This window comes from Equus quagga, chromosome 5 (genome assembly GCF_021613505.1).
Source record: "Equus quagga isolate Etosha38 chromosome 5, UCLA_HA_Equagga_1.0, whole genome shotgun sequence".
Lineage (NCBI taxonomy): Eukaryota > Metazoa > Chordata > Mammalia > Perissodactyla > Equidae > Equus > Equus quagga.
Genome location: NC_060271.1, coordinates 91,062,240 through 91,077,321, shown reverse-complemented (window position 1 = coordinate 91,077,321; position 15,082 = coordinate 91,062,240). Strand labels below are relative to the sequence as shown.

At 39.1% G+C, this 15,082-nt stretch overlaps 1 pseudogene; it reads left to right on the top strand.

Annotated features, from left to right (window-relative positions):
• Positions 1-1,916: 1,916 nt before the first annotated feature.
• On the top strand, positions 1,917-3,638 carry LOC124239672 (lethal(2) giant larvae protein homolog 1-like; annotated as a pseudogene).
• Positions 3,639-15,082: the final 11,444 nt, after the last annotated feature.

Here is a 15,082-nt window from a genome sequence, read left to right as displayed (position 1 = left end):
GTCAGCCCATTTTTAGTGAAGGCAAGGGATGTGTGTACCGGTGGGTGTATGTGTCTGTGTTTGTATGTATATGCACTTGCAGATTCGATAAAGCAAAAATTCGAGCTCAGAGAATTAAGTAATGTGAAATTTCCTCCAGTATACTCTTCCAATAGATTAACTGAAAGTATAATCTCTTATCTTGTTACATTAGTTCATCTTTAAGTTTTGTGTTCAGTTCACTGTAAGAGCTAATCCTAGTGCTGAAGAATAGTCTCAAAGTGCCAGAGAAGTTCTAAAAATTAGCAACAGTGTTTCTTCTAAGTCTGTCCACATCATTTTTGAAAATTGTTCCTATGAAGGATGGGCTTGGCTTTGGAGGAAATATTTTGTGACTTGCAATTTATTTTGTACACGCAGCATAATTTGGGAGCAATGCTAATGTTTATGGATTATTGTACTAATTTACAAATTATAGTGTAATACTTGTAATTCAATGGAAGCTTTCTTGGAAAGCAGATGTACTTATATTTGCTCAATGGTAAGTTTAGTAACAAAGTATAGGAACGTAAGTAGAAGACAGAAGTCAATTCTATGCAGGATTTTTGCACCTGTGGTTTGTGTATGGAAGGGTCAATTTCAAACCTCCATTTGGTGATATATTCTTGAATTAAGGGCTTTTCGGTAGGCTGTGTTTGTAAGGGAAATGTCCTTAAAAAAGTTTTCATCATGAGCCTCATGGTATCTTCTCTAGCCCCACTGGTCAGTTTGTTTAAGCACTGGACCATCGATCCCTTAACATTACCCAGTCGAAACAAGGAACAAAATATGACAACTAATTGATAAATGAGGTGGGAAACAGAACATTCTAGGACGCTTACATGAAGGACATCCTTGAGGGAAACCACTAATAAGGAAGAAAAAGTTTAAAAAGGGGGAAAGCTAAATATTCTCATTGTGTGTGTGGATATATGTGTGTATGTGTATGTGTGTGTAAATATATATAAATATAAATATACATATACTGTATATATATATTCACATTTAAAATATGTATTCTTATTTTGTATATATACTTTAATGATTTAATACTACTGACTTTTGTATAAAATACAAATAGCAACATTTACCCCTCTCTTCTTCCCGGAATTACTGAGGTGAGTATGATAATGTATATAAAACCTTTTAATCTACTAAATGTTAGAGTTGTCATAATTTTCTTCTGCAGTCATCACTTTCCTTTGGCTGTAAAAGCCCTAATTGTATTACCAGACATAAAAGCAAAATCAAAAACTCCGGTTTGCCTTCCTTTTGTTTTTTTTCCAGCTTACTGAATAGAATTCTACAATTAAATTTCAATGGTTTGCAAAATTCTTCTCTCAAATTAAGGTGAAAGTGATTGAATTTTTTAGCTACACCTGCTCAACTACTAATTTAAAGAGAGAATGACTTAGAAATAGCAATTAGTAGTAGAACAATATTGTTGCTATGAACCAAGAGAAGTCTCAGAGCACAGCTGGCTCAGGTAGAATCCATCTTCAGTACTCATCACTCCACCTTTCTTCAGGCCTAGCTTCTGTTTCACATAAAGACGATACCCCACTGCTCATTGAGTGCCCAGCACATTTGGATGTGACTACTTAGTTACATATTGAGAAATGATATGATTAAGGACTCAAAAAATTATTCTCCTGTATATATTCAACATTAAGGCAGAGAGTACCCATCTGCTATTACCTGCTTGGCCCAAGTCGCCCCTGTCTCGCCAAGCTGTGGCCCCGTATCTTGAGCACTGGTGAGCAGAGCCCCCAGCCAGCCTCCAGGGCCTCGCACTGGCCCATCACCAGGTCCGGAACCCAGTCCTGGAGGCATCAAAGTGAGGGCTGCTGCTGACCGGCCCTGAGGACAGCATCCTGTGGCTCTGGGATGCCCCCGCCATGACACTGTGGCCACTCTACAAGCTGAGCATAGCTGGCCTCTTCCAAATGGCCTGTAAGCATGCTGACAGCCTGGCCCGGGCCACAGAGGATGACTGGCCACTCTTGCTCATGGTGGGTTGCTTCAACTTACAGCAACGATCCCTGGCTCAGTATGCAGAAGCAGGCCCTCTGCAAGTCCACTTGACCCAGATGGTGGTGGCCGCCACTGCAGTCTCAGTGCTGTGCCAGAGCTAAGTGACGCACAGCCAGAACAGGCGACCAGCAACAGGACGGCAAGGGCTTCACGTGGAAGGGCCATGAGCGGCCAAGCCTGGGCCTGGGCTTCTGCCCTGGCCCTCTGGTTCCAGGCCCCTGTGCTGGGGCAGAGCCTGCTGCCAGCTGCTGGCCCACTGTCGTGGTCCCCACCCAGTGCTGCCTCGCAGCCTTTGGCCTTAGTCACAGTTTTCACCTCTTCCACTACCCCCACAAGAGCCCACGTTGGCCAGCTGCACCCTTCACCCCAACGACCCCCTGGCCATCAAGGGGCCACTCTCCCGGGTAAAGTTGCTCCAGGAGTCTCTGCACCAGTCTTTCACCAGCATCCAGAGGAACCAGGTCTCGGGCAAGGAGTGGGCTACTAACGCCAACAGCAAGTGTTGGAGGCCAACGCGCAACTGGCCCAGCAGGCCTGCCCCCACCATGTGGAGATGATGCCCACACAGCACCACATCTAGCCCAGGTTGGTGGACGACTTCCTTTCCAGCATCCCGTGCTGCCTATACTTGGCCAACACATTTCTTGGAGATGCAGTCCACCCCCAGCCACCATGAGGCACCAACTCGGGCTCCATGTTTGCCTACACTCCAGAAATGCACAAGGCAAGAAGAGGCCAGAGTTGGAGGAGGAGAAGGCCAGGCTGAGCAAGGGGGTGCAGCTGATGCTGCGTGCGCCCTTGGTGGCCATCACCGTGTTGGAGGTGCATCACCGCCAGTTGCCTGACCCCTACAGGGACTTGCAGGATGGCCACGCTGTGCTTGTCATGTCTGAGGAGCAGTTTAAGGTGTTCGCACTACCTGAGGTGAGCACCAACACTGAGTTCAAGCTGATGGCTGTCGAGGGCTGTTGCATGTGCAAGCTGGCGCTGGCCACCTTTGCCGGCGATGCCTCTGAGGACTATGCCAAGACCTGCCTGGCTTGCTTCAACAACCTAGATGACATCCATGTATCCTTGTTGCCTGGCCTGTGACCCCGGGTGTACTTCTCCAGTATCCAGAAGGAGGACATCAGCTGCATCGCCTCCTGCGTCCTTACATGCCGCAGCCAGAGTTTTGACCTGATTTCCTTGTCAGAGTTTGAATGATTCTCCTTAAGTGCCCAGAACATCACAGAGCCGCTCGGCTCTCTGGACACGAGCTGGCCCCATGATGCTGCCTGTGCCAGCTACAGGCTCCCAAGTTGCCCAAGCTGAGCCAGGCTGAGGGACCCCAGGCATCGTCCTGGCCCCTTGGAGCCACAGTGGAAGCCCTGATCCTGTCTGCAGCAAGGGAGCTGACACCCCAGAGCCACCAGAGGCCATGTTCTAGCCCATGTCCATCAATTTAGCCAACAGTGCCAAGACCACAATGGACACGACAGGGAACATCACAGTGGAGGACAAGCCAGATCTCCTGGGCTATTCCTAAGAATCTGGGGAATGTGGCAGAACACAAGGCTCGAGCCTGCACCATGCTGATGAAATGAGGAAGGCCAGAACTTTCCGACCACCACCTGCCCTGCTCGAGCAGGCATCCAAGACCCCTGGCTGCTATCTGGCCTTTCACATTGACACACACCTGCTAACCTGCAGGCTCCAGCGGGACCTGCTGACCCTGGCCCCAGGGTGGGGGCCCAGTACTCGACCCAGAGCCTCTGGAGCAGGTTCAGACGGGCCCCACCACAGGCGTTTGGCTACTACCCTAGAGGCCAGGTGCCATGAGGAGAGGATCACCAGGACTAGCAGCCCATGCCACCTCCCACTCCACACACTGTCCTTCCCCTCTCCCTTTGCAAAGAGTGTTTTTCTAATGCCTGTGCTGGATGGACAATAATTTCTATAACTATTTTGGTACTTACGCCTGGGCGCTCGCTCCCCCCCGCCCCATTTGCATGCATATACGTGACCAGGAGCTCTGCCAGGCACCCAGGTCTAGGGCCCAGTCAGGTGGGGGATGGGGGAGTGGGAAGGGTTTCCTTGTAGAATGCACCTTGCTGTTTTTTCTATCATTTTGTTAAAATTAGTGGTTTTAACATCAGAAATACTGATTTTTAATATTGCAAATGAAAGTATTTAATACCTCTTATAGGGAAAAAAAAGAGTACCAATAAAATGAGCCAGAACAAGTATTTTAATTATAAGTCTATTTTACATGATTCTCTATACCCAGCATTGTTACCTAGAATGTTGTTGAAGCCAAGGAAAAGGAATCAGATACCCATTTTTAACTAAAACATTATGGAGTTTATGCCCTAATTTCATAAGTGATAAGGTTACCCATGTGCCTTTAAGAAAATGCTGGGAAACTTTTCTGGCCTCAGACGGAAAATATAAGTTGTGAACTTCTTTAATGGCTATGCCTTCCAAAGTAGAACAAAGGGAAAGAGTTATTGAGGTAGCTAAAACAAAGCAAGAAATACTGCAGAAAAAGAGAAAAATATTTTTCCCCAGGTCTGAATCTAGCAGCTCAGAACACGTGAAGGAGATGAATGAACTGAAAAGGTATTTGCAGCCGAAGAGATAGATGCTGAGCTATTATTTCTTGTGATGCTATGAGATATTTATAACAACAAAAAAACCTCTTGAAAATAAAATCAGCACCCAGTTTCTCAGCAACAAACAACCTTCAGACTCCACTAGCGATATTAAACCTTAAATACTAGTGCATGTTTAAATATTTTAATAGTGACTTAAATAAAAATTTGCATTTTATTTATCAGCTGTGTCTACATTCAGATACTACTTTCAGAGGATTTCCTTTAATAAGCTTCCTTCCCCATATCTACAATAATAAAAGTAAACTTGGAACAAAATATTTTCTTTTCAGACTGCTTCCCCATGCTAACACTCTAATCAAATCATAACATATAAAAACCTTTGTTTTAAATGTAATACTGAATTTTCAAAACGAAAATATTAAAAGTAGGGGTTTTTAGTAGTCAAATTTTTATAATCCAAAGAGTATCATGGAGTCTTCTTTGAAAACATGCTCTTTTACCTTTCTCATTTAAAAAAATAAAATAATACAGGTATAGTGCTTGACGTTTCCCTTTGTGAGGTGTAAGTTCCAGAAATCAGAAGATGTCACTGAAACATCTGTTATTTCACATTTTCCACTGATGGTTTTCATGGTCACACGGTCAGAAGACTATTACCATGAGGCTGTCTGTTATAGGGGTGTTGCAGTTTATCCTACTGACTTTCAACGCTTCCGATCTCTCTTGGTGTAGGTACATACAAAGTGAAAGAGGTGAATTGCACTGCTCTGCTGCACCAAGTGGTAGCGCATTGGCCTGAAATATTTTATGAATCTCGCAAAGCTCTTGGAATCAAGAGATTCTTTGCATGCAAAGTAAAACAAAACTTATTTAGTTGTAACCCTCATGCAACGCTTTACTAAAAATCCAATCTGAGATGTATTCTTTGTCAAATAAAACTTTGTCTTCTCTGCCATGTCAAAGTAACTTGTTGACAAGTGAAAAGTAAATTATACATGTGGTAAGTTTTTGTCTTGGTTTACTTTTGAGGATTGCTTTTGTGTGTGTGTGTTTGTTTTTCTTTGTTTCAATTTGTTTGTTGTTTCATGGTTGTTATATGATGCCAAACAGTTGATTTGATAGATTAATTTTTTATCATGGTAGTGACTTAATTAGACAGGTTGTTTTATTTGCAGACATTTAGCACACAATCTTAGATACAGCCTAAGTGGAGATTTACACATTGAAAGATATAAATTTAGGAGAAATAGTATAAAAAATGAGTAGAAATTGAAGAGTACATAAATAATCTATACTGACTTCTGATTCCAAATCCATTTCTAAATTATTTTTTCAGATTTCATGACTTATTCTTTTTTAACAAAAGGCAAGAAGGAATGTTATATAAGAATATTACATTACATATCTTAAAAACTAATATTGAATTCACTGTGGTGATTTTATTTTCCACAGGGAGCGACAGCAATACCTCCCTCCCACATGATCTTCTTAAATGTGACATTGAGACAACTCCTATCAAGTGAGGAGGTCTATGTGCCCTCCCTTAAAGATAGGCTGGCTTTGTGATCCCTGTTTTGGCTAACAGGGTATGGCTGACGTGAAGCTATTGACTTTTGTGGCCTGGTCATTAAAGGCCATGAAGTTTCTGCTTTGTAAACTGAAATACTTGCTCTTGAAAGCTTGTATGAAGGCCAACTGCACAGAGGCCACCATGCTGTGAGGAAGACTAAACACACGCAAAAGGAGAAACTACATGGACCCCATGAGAGCACAAGAAGAGAGGGAGGTGTCTGGGCAGCCCCAGCTGCTTGGGACTCCCATTTTTCGAGCCCTACTCCTAGCTCTAGCCACCAACTTACTGCAACCTCGAGAGAGACCCTGAGCCATGACCACCTACCTGAACCCCTCCCAATTCCAACCCACAGAAGTCATGAGAAATAATACAACAATAATTGTTTTAAACCACAAAGTTGGGGGAAACCAGTTTTTTCATAGATCATTCATTTCTTAAACAAATGTTTATTGGCTGTCCACTCTGTGCTGGGAAATATCCTGAGTACTAACTCCTTCAAAGGTTTTGTTTTCCCCCAGAAGAAGAAGAATTAATCTATTCATCTTCCGTACTTCCATGGCTCTTTAGACTGGTAAAATAGCACTTATTTCTTTGTCCATGTTGTATAAGTTGTGTACATGTTTGATTATAAACTTCTAGATTCAAGATCTGGGTCTCACTTAATTTTCTGCCCTCCATGGAGTCTATAGTGCACACCTGTGTTCCGTGATTCACAGATAGTACCTATCTGGATAAGGACATTCCATGCAAGGAAATGACACCGTTAGCCCCCATGGTACAAATTAAACACAAATAAAGGTTTTGATACATGAATTCTTTAAAATAGCTGAGTTTTCCGTTGGAGAAAAAGAAGCACTTTTTAAAATATTTGAATGTGTGATCATTGCTGTTTAGCTACTTACTGTGGCAGTCAAAAAAGAAAGTAAGCATTTTTCAAATATCCTAGTCATTAGGAAACAAGTCTTAAGTTGTTAAAATAATCCCTTATACTAGTCTGTTTCTATAGTGTCTTTATAGTCTGTTTCTACAGCTGTAGATAGTTTTGTTCTAATTGTAGCCTAAAACTGAAACGGACCCAGGATATGACAAAAAGGAGTCCAGGCCTCCTAGTTACAATATTCCTTCCCACCACTAGTCTACGCTGTTGCACTAAGTACTGAAGGCTCATTCAGTGTCCGCAGGCTTGTTGAGAGGATTACTTTTGTCTAAGATTTTTAGCTCAGATGGAAAAAAGTCAAATGCCTGATTGTTTCTTCAAATTAGAAGCAAACAATTTAAAAACAATTCTGTTCACAAAAATATATATTTTAATTCATAAATGTAAGCTTTAAAAACTTCATCAATTCAGAAAAGAAAATTCAAAGAAATCCGTTTTTTTTTTTTTTTGGAATCTCCCTTTCTAATTTTAAATAGAAGCAATCCAATCCTCATAGTTATGCTTTCTTAAAATGTTCAATTTTTGTTCGTTTCTCCTGGTCCTCTGCCCCAGTTGGATCTACATTTAATGATCAAATGAGTTTCTACATTCCATGAATTCTACCTCAGCGCTGTTCTCCCTACCTAACCCAGTTTCTCCCCTTTCTATTAGTATAGTTCAGAACTTTAATATTTAGAAATTGGATAAGAATACGGGCAAACATTTACCTGTTTGAAGCCCTGTTCTAAGGGCTTCATATGTGCGACGCTGTTTAAACTTCATATTAACAGACTGAAATAGATTCTAAAACTAGTCCTATTTTACAGATGAGTAAACCATGGAGGATTTGCAGAACTAAGTAATTTGCCCAAGGTCATAGGCAATAGCGGTGGAACCAGCATGCAAATTGAAGAGTGGGACCTAGAGCCCCGTGTTCTATCCTACTTCTCAACCTCATGGCTGGAAGGACTTTTAAAATCTAGTCCACTCCTCATTTGATGCTTCATTCTCCTTTAACATTCCTGCAAAGTTGTCACCAGGCTATGTTGAAACATCTCCAATGACTGTCATAATAGTCTCCTATCTTGCAACTCCAACTCAACCTCTGCTCTATACCAGATTGTTATCAAAGCTTTTTGTCATAATCTCCCCTCTGCTCAAAGAAACAACTCATTTCCAAATGAACCAACTAAGACCACTTCAGATATCCAAAACTCCCTCCAAACATAGCTGTTTGTGCTCTTCAATTCACAACTTGCCTCTAGGATCCTACTTCTTTGGATGTTCTCGTGGGAATAATAAGTTATTTCCTCCATCCTAGAACGTGTTCCTCACTGACTCTATCTCAACATATCCATGTTCTTCTCATCATTCAAGAGCCTCTTAAAATTGACACAACGTGTGCCACACATTGTTTTCTATGGTGTGCTATAATAACGTGTCTGACAAAATTCGGAAATAAGCAGCTGCGGCTATGCCTATTCTCTTGACTAACCTGTAAGTTTAGTGAGAATTAGTAATATGTGATAATAGTCACAATTTTATCTAAATGTCCCTCTGAGAAATTTGGAGTTTTTTTAATATAAAATATGATCAAGAAATATTTGATAGATGCAGCATTAAAAACAAAAGAAGTTCCATTATTTCTACATACTTATATATGTAATGCTTCAAAAATATTTGAATTCAAATGACTGCCTCTCAATGTACCGTTTAGAAGCCTTCACACTACCATATTGTTACTAATTCAACAGAGCATTGTCAAACTGCACTTAGCAGATTTTTAATTAATTGAACCAAATATTTCACCAGATTTAAAGAGTAGTTTTTCAAAGTAGTTTTTGATGAAACCATGTTTGATGAAGTTTGTTGCTTAAACTCATTTGATTTGGTATAAAGCTAATGTCTTATGAGCCTTAAGACTGTCATCTGTTCCACACTTTAGGAAACATTTTATTATTTACAAATACGGAAGGCATACCTATTATTATAAACCACCATACCAAGAGTAAATTGAAGGTCATCAGGAGTCGTATACGGTGGCCAAGAGGAAGAAAAGTGTGCACTCTTTTTACTACAATTTGTGGTGATTTGCATTTGTAAAGAAAAATGGCCAACAGAAATAATCAATATGAGTGTATGTGTGTTTTTCTGTCTCAAAAAAGAGAAACACATGACTCAAAATAATACTGGATTTTTTTAAAAAAATGGACTACTAGTTAGTTCATGATACAAAAAAAAAAGCAGATTAAGACTCCAAACTGAAATATTTGAGAAATAATTAGCCTTTGGTAAAACTCATTGTCAAGTGGAAATTCATTTTTAATCATGAAATATATTTTTCCTGTGCTATTTTAGCTTTGTTTTAATTTTCTATTTAGCAGTGCCCTGAAATATTAATAATTTGTTTAATAAATTACTTCTAACTCTTAATAGATTTTTAATGAAGAAATCTATCTTAGAGATCTGTGTAAGAATTGATATTAGATACTTTCTGAAAGTGTTAAATTATTGACCTCCTGAAGTTTCATTTGAACCTCTATCCTTTGCTTGCCATCATCTATGTTCAGATCTGCTTAGAAGCTTCATGAAATGTAAAAATTATTGATCCTCTAAGCCATAATAACAGGTATTCTAGAAATGAGAAGGAAAATGTTTCATCCACAGAGTCAATTGACAAAAAATAAAAAGTTTTATTCCAGATTATAGTGTCAAATCACTTATAATTAGCCTGATGAGTAAAATAAGCCCACGATACTTAAAACCTTGGGTGAGGATAGAAGAAAACAGTGTCATGGGGCTTCCATCATTGGTCTATTTACTACAAAACAGGTACCTAACTATTCCTACAGGGTTGCCTAAATAACAGGGCTGTAACAGCTCCAGATAAATCCCTTTCTCCGTGCTGATTTTTAGCACAGAGGAAGGTCAGCTTTGGAGAATGACAGAGTCAAGGTGCATTCTATCAGAATTGCTGGGATGCTGACTCCTCTGCTTTCTTCTTTCCTGGATTATGACAATAAAACACAATGCTCAGCTTCGGAAATAGGAAAATTTGTAGAGAAAGGAAAATTATGGCACTTTCATACCCTAGTCCATTCATACCCCTGGGAGAAATTTATACAGGGATTATCTCTGTGGATTTTGGAGACAAAATAGTTAGTGAAAAGCCTGTGGGCTTTGCAGTCAATCAGATCTGGATTTGATTCCTGAATCCTCCATTTACTAATTGTTTGACTTGCGATCATTTGTTATCTTCTCTGAATCTATTTCTTTATAACGTTACCAACCTTATAGGATTGGGAAGAAAGAGTAAATGAGGTAAAGCACATATGATTTTAAATGTTTGTTACTGAAGCAAACGCATACTCAATAAATACTGGTGGCGGTGGTGGTGGTGGTGGCAGTGGTGATTAAACCCTCTGTGGGTTCCAAAGCCAGTCTTCCCCTATGGGCAGGGGTGAGGGGCTGTGAATTAAACTCATTGGAAAATTCCCCAGTAAATCTCATCCTCTTACACCTCAAGGGCTAATTCAATGTTGAGATTAAGACTCAGATTTGGTTTTAAGTTTGCCATGGCCCAGGAACAGGGAGGCTGCAGACTAGCACTATTTCTCTGCCCTGAATGACCAGTGAGAGCTAGTGAGAAATGAATGGTATGGAGGAATGACTGTCAGACTGAGTCAGACAGAACTGGGTTCATTTTTGTTTGTTTTGTACTTACTTTGTTTAGTACCATTTCCCAACAGAGAAACCTTGAGAAATCTAGTTGAAGTTTTTATGTCTGTTTCCTCATCAGCAAAATATGAAAATAATGACATATCCTTAACTCACAATTACTTCATGCTAATATTATGTCATGGTAATATTAGCAGCATGGTTTGGATTAAGATCTTTCGAGACACTCTTGATCCCCTACTTTTTGTGGCCCTGTGTTTCAGAGTTCCAAGCAGAGTTCCCAACTTTCCTTGAACACTTTTGCTTAGAGATGTTCTGAAAAAAAGAGTAATAAAAGAGTTCCTTGGTCAAATACATTTGGGAAACATTAACCTTTATACCCCTTTCTTGGAGAGTCACAATTAATACTGGCACATTAAAAGCCTTTAGAAATTCTTTGATAAAGAAACCTACACAACTCAATGTTCCCCAGCGAGCGTTTCCCAACGTATTAAATATATAGCCTCCTTCCTTTACTTTTTCACAATATCTTTTTGCTTGTGTATTTACACTTTTGGACACATCGATTACCCTGACCTTCTCAAATCAGCTAAGATTTTGTACTAGGTGCAAAGGATGTGAATTGCCAGGTGATACAGACAACACAGATGGTGCTGACGCATTCTGATGGCCTCAGAAACCAGCTCTGACCAACCCACATTCATTGTCAGGGATTGCGTGGCCCAACAAAGTGAATCTACTTTGCAACTACTAAGTGTACTTGCACTTTTGTTCTCATCTTTTAAAGTTGCCTTGTCACATTGAAAGAGGTAAATACTGGGAAGAGAGAAAGTGACATATTCAAGACCCAGAGAAACTTGATGGAAGCATTAGCATAATTCATGTGCATCACTGAGCATGGATATTTTGTACTGATAATCACATACATTTATGGATATGATTTGAGATTCTATGAACATTTAAGTACTGACAAACTGGACCAAAACCTGAAAACCAAATCAGACCAAAATCTGATTATTGCAGGGAGGGTCAGGGGGTGTTATACTGTCGTGCTTCTTAGGACCTAGTCAAACAGCAAGCCTTGTCAATTTACCTATTACGTATAAGACACAGTACTACTCACTGGGCATAGAGTGATTTAGAAGACATATACCTACTTTCCCAGAAGAATGTCTGGCACATAATAGGCCCTTGGTAAAAATTTTCTGAATATATGAACAAACTAAGATGAAGTTTTAATAGATCCTACATAAAGGCCTGGATCTACATTACAAAATGAAGAGAAGACTATGTAGGTATTGTTTATTAATGTCTAGTATTAATTGACTTATGTGCACATCAAATAGTTTCAATCAAGTTTTCAGTCAGGTTCTAATTTGCCAGATGTATAAAGAATTAAGGATGAGACTAGCAAAAGAGTTAGTTGAAGTTTTGTATAAAAAATACTACAATTCTGGTGTAGGTCTATAGGGGCACAAAATACATAACTTACCTAAAGAAGTCAGACATCTGAGACCACACTTCGAGTGCAAGGACAGGGCTGATGTGGAACCTGAAGTGTCCCAGGGAAACATACCTTCACAAAAAGTCTCCATTACTGCCTGGAATTTGGGTTAGAGTCCATTGAGGGACGGCAAAGACAATTTCCAGGAGGAATGAATTTTTTCAATAGGAAAGACCAAAGTTTGAGGATAGAGTGAAGTAATAAACCAGAACGGGGAAGAGCACAGCTGTGAGGGAGAAGAGCAGCTCATAAGTTCAGGGGCAAAGCCCAGTCTAGAACCAGGGAACTCAGAGAGGAACTGAAAAAGTCACATTTGACATACACCAAGAAATTTTACAAGGAGTCCCTTACGGTTCTGTTGGATATTAGTAATTTGACTAAAGAGCAGTGGTTTTCGTTACAGTAATATTTTATGGCAGCCAAATAGCTTCTGGTATACTGAAAAATTCATTCGTGAGAAATAATTACACAACTTTCTTAGTACACGGGTTGAAGGGGAGCGCATTTACCCATGGGGAAATTCTAAGATCATCATGAAGTGGCCAGAACACGCTGGATGTGGGTGGGGAGACCTGGGATTCCATCTCGGCCCTACCATTTATTCCTCGTTATGTGACCTTCGCTAAGTCACTGAGCCTCATGAGTTTTAAAAACTCAACTGGTTGAAAATAGATATTTTATAGAGATTATGTGAAGGTTAAGTTGTCTATAAAAATGCTTAACTCATTGCCTCCCACATAATACGCACTAAAAAAAGTAGTTTTCCAAGTATTGCATTATCCAAAGATTATATTAGCAAATGATTGTATTTGATAGAACTAGGCCAACATATCTACATCCCTGGTTCTCATTTTCAGTGAAAATTTATCTGCCCACTAAATTACAAGGAAACAAAGTTGAACAAGGAGAGCAGTTTGGTGGGCTAACTAGATATATCCGTGCCTTAAAAATTTTTTTTTTTAAAGATTCTCACCTGAGCTAATAACTATTGTCAATCTTCTTTTTTTCCTTCTTCTTCTCCTCCCCAAGGCCCCACCCTCCACCCAGTGCATAGTTGTATATTCTAGTTGTGGGTACTTCTGGTGGTTGTGCCGACTTCAAATTTTGCTGTCCCTTTTGATCATGTTATATTGCCCCTAAATATTTCTAAAACTTTCCTATGCTGTCTAGCGTTTTTGTGTGCTCAGGATATGTTTATTCCAATATTAGAATATTAGGATAAGATATTTTTGCAAGTTGTACCTACTTTTCAAATTTTGTGGTACTTCAGAGAGATATAGAATGTCAGGATAACAAACTGAATTTTTTTCATGCCAAATTATAAAAGTATAAAGTACATTTTTATGTGATCTTGCCTTTAATAAGACCCAGGCATGCAAATCCTTATTATTTTCCCTTCTTACACATTTTCCCTTAAAATATTGTTTCTACATCATATTTCACTTTAAAGATGAAAGTGCTTTTTAATGGTGCCCAGTAATATCTGTATGTGAGTATGTAATAAAGCATTAGTTGAATGAGTCATGTTAGAATGTAACTACACATCATTATTAGCTTGCCTATAGAAATGCCAACAAAAATAGGTAATGTCAATTTACTTTTCTCATTCTTAAGTCAAACACAAAATTGCTTAATTAAATATTTAGATCAATTTAATACATTAAAGAGAAAAAATTCCAGCTTTTTAAAATTAAAAAAATCCATTTTACTGAGTACTAGTGTTTTAAAAGTTCAAAAATATTTGCTTCTGAAAATGAACAGCCTCTGTCCATAGCTGCGTTAAGTAAATGTATGCAATTAAATACATGTGTACTATTTAAATACATATGTACTAAACATGAGGCTCCGAGGTCACAGAGCCCAGAACCCAACATTGACTATTTCAAGTATTCAACCACTGTTTGACTTAGCTTCCTCATCTGAAACAATGGAAATAGTCTCATAAAATTGTGACACAAAAGTGCTTTGGCTCAGGACACAACACACCGTAAGGCTTCAGTTAATGTTAGTCCTACTTGTCGTGGTAATGATAGAACTCTATCCCAATTCTCTTTTCAAACCCGTATGATTTAAAAATAACTTAAACTCCAAGAGGACCTAGACCTTGCCTAAAATATCATATTACACTTACTTATAAGTGACTTTTGCTTTGAGTCTTTTATAAATGTATTTCTCACACTTGGTTTCAGGCCTGGTACCTTATCTCCTTAGGTAAAACTGCTTCCTCACCCAAATATCTGAAAAGATGCTAAATGACTCAGGTAAAACTTCTCAATTAGGCTCACTTTAATTACAGCAGCAACAACAGATGTATATATGTTCATTAATAGAAGCGTAATTTGTAGTGGTGTCCCTCTGAAAGTTAAGCCAGAAAATTATAGATTATATTGAGACACAGAAGGAAACACCGCTCTCTAAGTCAGATGCTCTATTATTAAAAAATGTCATCCTTTATGAATTTCATAAATAGCAAAACCAGAAACAGAGTAACCATTTAAAAAAGTCTAGAGGGGATTCCGTAACAACATTTAAATGCATTACTACTCAAACAATTTGATTGGATTATAAAATATTTAAAACTGCAGCTGTAGTTGTAGTGTTTACTGTTGATTATTTTGATTTCAAGATCTTCACACAAAAAAGGTAGAAGTTTACAGAGGTATTTAATGTGGCACTGACAAATAGCTGTACTATAAAATGAACTGTACATAATATACATTTAGATAAAAAGGACAAAAGTGAAAATAACAAAATAAAATCAT